The sequence below is a fragment of the Trematomus bernacchii genome, unplaced genomic scaffold (assembly GCF_902827165.1).
Source record: "Trematomus bernacchii unplaced genomic scaffold, fTreBer1.1, whole genome shotgun sequence".
Classification (NCBI taxonomy): domain Eukaryota; kingdom Metazoa; phylum Chordata; class Actinopteri; order Perciformes; family Nototheniidae; genus Trematomus; species Trematomus bernacchii.
Window position 1 is genome coordinate 7,501 of NW_022987466.1, and position 5,785 is coordinate 13,285.

The window sequence follows — 5,785 nt, forward strand, 5'->3', positions numbered from 1 at the left end:
TTAATACGAGCTGTGTGTGTGTGTGTGTGTGTGTGTGTGTGTGTGTGTGTGTGTGTGTGTGTGTGTGTGTGTGTGTGTGTGTGTGTGTGTGTGTGTGTGTGTGTGTGTGTGTGTGTGGTGTGTGTGTGTGCGTGTGCGTGTGCGTGTGTGTGCGTGCGTGCAGATGAAGGTGGAGGGTCTGCAGGAGGACGGGGCGTCTCCAGGAGGTCGCAGCCCCCCCCAGCTGGACGGCGGTCCCGAGGCCTCGGAGCGATGCATGTCCCGCCTCCTGAGCGCCGTGGAGAGCGAGCTGACGGCCGGGCGGGAGAAGGGCGACCCCACGGAGCGAGAGCTGAAGGTCACACTGGAGGACGCCGAACTGTGGAGGAAGTTCCAGACCCTCACCAACGAGATGATCGTCACCAAGAACGGACGGTAACTCCGGGACCAGGGTACAGTGGGTTAGGACACCTGGGGGGCATTGTACACATGAGGGTCTTTGTTCTGCATGATGGTCCATGTCCTTCCAAGGGTCATTGATATGTCCAAGGGTCCGTCCAAGGGTCGTTGTTCGTCCAAGGGTTATTGTCCATATGTCTGAGGGTCTTGAGTCCACTTGAGGGTTGTTGAACACGAGGGTCTTTGGTCTGCATGATGGTCTTTGTTAAGGCCCTGACACACCAAACTGACACCAAAGAACACGTCCCGACGGACCCGATTGTTGTGTCGCCTCACGTCTCCTCACGTCTCCTCACGTCTCCTCACGTCTCCTCACGTCTCCTCACGTCTCCTCACGTCTCCTCACGTCGCCTCACGTCTCCTCACGTCCCCTCACGTCCCCTCACGTCTCCTCACGTCTCCTCACGTCTCCTCACGTCTCCTCACGTCTCCTCACGTCCCCTCACGTCTCCTCACGTCCCCTCACGTCTCCTCACGTCCCCTCACGTCCCCTCACGTCTCCTCACGTCTCCTCACGTCTCCTCACGTCTCCTCACGTCCCCTCACGTCTCCTCACGTCTCCTCACGTCTCCTCACGTCTCCTCACGTCGCCTCACGTCTCCTCACGTCCCCTCACGTCCCCTCACGTCTCCTCACGTCTCCTCACGTCTCCTCACGTCTCCTCACGTCTCCTCACGTCTCCTCACGTCCCCTCACGTCTCCTCACGTCCCCTCACGTCTCCTCACGTCCCCTCACGTCCCCTCACGTCTCCTCACGTCTCCTCACGTCTCCTCACGTCTCCTCACGTCTCCTCACGTCCCCTCACGTCCCCTCACGTCTCCTCACGTCCCCTCACGTCTCCTCACGTCTCCTCACGTCCCCTCACGTCTCCTCACGTCTCCTCACGTCTCCCTCACGTCCCCTCACGTCTCCTCACGTCCCCTCACGTCTCCTCACGTCTCCTCACGTCTCCTCACGTCTCCTCACGTCCCCTCACGTCTCCTCACGTCCCCTCACGTCTCCTCACGTCTCATTGGCCAAAAAGTTGCACTGGAACACACCGCAAAGACTTCAGCTGACGACCAGGTAGCACGTACACACTGCGCATGTGTGAGTGGCAATAACTCTCCTTACTCTAACAACACCTCCCCGATTCAACATGTTGAATCGGGGAGGTGTCGCACGGCCGAAAAGACACGACGGTGCGGGACACACCAATCTGAGTAGGGCGACAGGACGCTCATCGAAGGCCTGACATCTATCGACGGCCGAAATCGGCTCGGTGTGTCAGGGCCTTTAGTCTGAGAGTCGTTAGCCCACCTGGGGTGCAAGGGTACGTCTGAGTGTTATGGTCTAGGAAGGTGGTCCATCCTGGGGTCACTTTAAGTCTGAGAGTCCCCCCCGAGGGTCATTGTCCATCCAAGGGTCGTGGTATGTCTGAGGGTCGTTAGTCTACCTGAGAGTCTTTGTCCGCCAAAAGTTATGGTCCACCTGAGGGACTTGTCGTTGTCTTTCCAAGGGTCCTCGTAAGTCAGAGAGTCATTAGTCCACCTGATGGTCTGATGGTCTCTTTAAGGTTGAGGGTGATTCTCTGTCTGAGGGTCCCATCCAAGGGGCGTTGTAAGTTGTAGGCTTGATGGTCGTTGTCTTTCCTGGGTCGTAGTAAGTCTGAGAGTCGTTGTCCTTTGGTTTGCCCAAGGGATGTTGTCCCGAGGGTCCTTGATATGTCTGAGGGTCTTTGTTAGTGTTAAGGTTGTTACCTGGGGTCCAGTAGTGAGTCTTTAGTCCATCTCAGGGTCAATGTAAGTCCCAGGGTTGGCTTTGAAACATTCAGTCCATTCGGAATTTCAAAACAGGATATACTAGTCTTTCTTTTAAACACCTGGATATGAAACAGAGTTTGGATGGTCAGTAACGCTCGGTGTGTGTGTGTGTGTGTGTGTGTGTGTGTGTGTGTGTGTGTGTGTGTGTGTGTGTGTGTGTGTGTGTGTGTGTGGTGTGTGTGTGTGTGTGTGTGTGTGTGTGTGTGTGTGTGTGTGTGTGTGTGTGTGTGTGTGTGTGTGTGTGTGTGTGTGTGTGTCAGGTTGTGTAACTGATGCACTTTTTAGTTTTCTGGATATTTGGTAGATAAACAGGAACTCTGACATCGCTCGGTGTGTTGGAGCTGACTCCTGATCACTGACCCTATTACAGGGTTATTCATTAGTGTGTGTGTGTGTGTGTGTGTGTGTGTGTGTGTGTGTGTGTGTGTGTGTGTGTGTGTGTGTGTGTGTGTGTGTGTGTGTGTGTGTGTTGTCTGTGTGTGTGTGTGTGTGTGTGTGTGTGTGTGTGTGTGTGTGTGTGTGTGTGTGTGTGTGTGTGTGTGTGTGTGTGTGTGTGTGTGTGTGTGTGTCTGTGTGTCGCCTCTTCAGCTGTTTCTGATGCACGGCCTGTTTTATATTCACAGTTTATTTAGTAACCACTTCAATGAAGCCCTTCAAAATGTGTTCTGCTTCGTATATTATATTATTCACTGCTGGAGTTACTATACTTATATAAATAGTAATATTAAGACCTAAAAATCATATTTTAGGACAGACATTTTAAAAGTTATGGATGAAAGTTTTCAGCCAGGTTTGTTATAAACAGTTATTTATATAATATATGGAATGTCTCCTCTCTGTTGCCAGGCGGATGTTCCCGGTGCTCAGGGTCAGCGTCTCAGGTCTGGACCCCCGCTCCATGTACTCTGTTCTTCTGGACTTCGTCCCGGTGGACGGCTGTCGTTGGAAGTTCGTGAACGGGGAGTGGGTGTCGGGGGGGCGGGCGGAGGGCCGCGGCCAGGGGGGGGTCTACGTTCACCCCGACTCACCCAACTTTGGGGCGCATTGGATGAAGGGCGCCGTGACCTTCAACAAGGTCAAGCTCACCAACAAGGTCAACGGGGGGGGGCAGGTGAGGACCCTTTAATTTAACGTTTCTTTGTTTTGTCTTAATACATTCAATTGTAACTGTTACGGGGGGGGGGGGGTGAGGACGTTTTTTAGTTTTTTTATTAATACTTTTTTATTTTAAATGTAATTTGTTACTTTCTAATTTTTATTTAACTTTTAGAAATTTAATTAAATTATTCCTCCAATGGGGAATTTTAATTAACTTTCTTTTTGTTGAGCTTTATCTTAATTTATTTTATTTTCCAGTTAGAATTTTTATTATATTTTAATTAATTGTTTTAATTTATTTAAATTTATATTTAAGTTTATATTTCAATGTATATGAATTCCTTTTTTTGCTCTTTTCTTACTTTGAGTTATTTCCTTTCTGTCCCCCCCCCCCCCCCCCCTCTCTAATTAACCACTCCAGTCTCTCTCTCCTTCCTCTTCACCTGCTCGCCCCCTCGTAACCACGGGAACGGTATAAACAGCTCTTTAATTGGCCGGCGGCGGTTTAATGCACTTCCTGTCGAGAGGCCCTCACACACACACACACACACACACACACACACACATACTAACACACGCACTAGAAAAATTGGCAATAGCGTTGTTTATATTTACCCAATTATACACACTCACACACACACACACACACACACACACACACACACACACACACACACACACACACACACATAATGCAGGCTGAACAGAGAGCGCGGCCATAATGAAATAATTGCTCAGCTTATTTGTACATTATGGTAATTATGTTTTTTACCGGGAAATTAATTTACCCATCATGCTTCAGATGGATGAGAGGTAAACTATATCCACACACACACACACACACACACACACACACACACACACACACACACACACACACACACACACACACACACACACACACTCGGGGTCAGCCAGCCTCTCAATCTGAATAGCAAACAGTTTGTTTTTGTGTGCAGAGCTGGGATTGGTTAATTGGCCTCGTTAGTGGGGGGGGATAAAAGAGTTTTTTGGGCCGGAGACAAAGATGGCTCCTCTCCACGAACTCTCCTGAAAACAAACAACACACACCTGTTTCCATTCATCGACACACACTCTGCAAACTCCAAACTTTATCAACTGCATCACGGAGCAGCCATTTTAATCATTCTGCCACAGATTCACCTTTATCAATATGTTATATATCAATATGTTTATATATCAATATGTTATATATCAATATGTTTATATATCAATATGTTATATATCAATATGTTATATATCAATATGTTATATATCAATATGTTTATATATCAATATGTTTATATATCAATATGTTTATATATCAATATGTTATTAGTCAATATGTTTATATATCAATATGTTATATATCAATATGTTTATATATCAATATGTTATATATCAATATGTTTATATATCAATATGTTATATATCAATATATCAATATGTTATATATCAATATGTTTATATATCAATATGTTTATATATCAATATGTTTATATATCAATATGTTTATATATCAATAGTGTAATATTAGGGTCAATATGTTTTAATATATCAATATGTTAGATATCAATATGTTATATAAAATCATATGTTTATATATCAATAATGTTATATATCAATAATGTGAATATATCAATTATGTTATATAATCAATAGGTTATATATCAATATGTTATATATGCAATTATGTTATATATTCAATATCAATATGTTTAATTATATCAATATTTATAATCAATATGTTTATATATCAATATGTTTATATATCAATTATGTTAATATCAATATATCAATATGTTAATATCAATATGTTATATATCAATATGTTTATATATCAATATGTTTATATATCAATATGTTATATATCAATATGTTATATATCAATATGTTTATATATCAATATGTTTATATATCAATATGTTATATATCAATATGTTTATATATCAATATGTTATATATCAATATGTTTATATATCAATATGTTTATATATCAATATGTTATATATCAATATGTTATATATCAATATGTTATATATCAATATGTTTATATATCAATATGTTATATATCAATATGTTTATATATCAATATGTTTATTATCAATATGTTAGTATCATATCAATATGCTGTATATATCAATATGTTATATATCAATATGTTTATATATCAATATGTTTTATATATCAATATGTTAATATATCAATATGTTATATAATCAATATGTTTTATATATCAATATATCAATATGTTATATATCAATATATCAATATGTATATATCAATATGTTTATATATCAATATGTTATATCAATATATAATATGTTATATATCAATATGTTTATATCAATATGTTTATATATCATATATCAATATGTTATATCAATATGTTTATATATCAATATGTTTATATCAATATGTTATATATCAATATATCAATATGTTA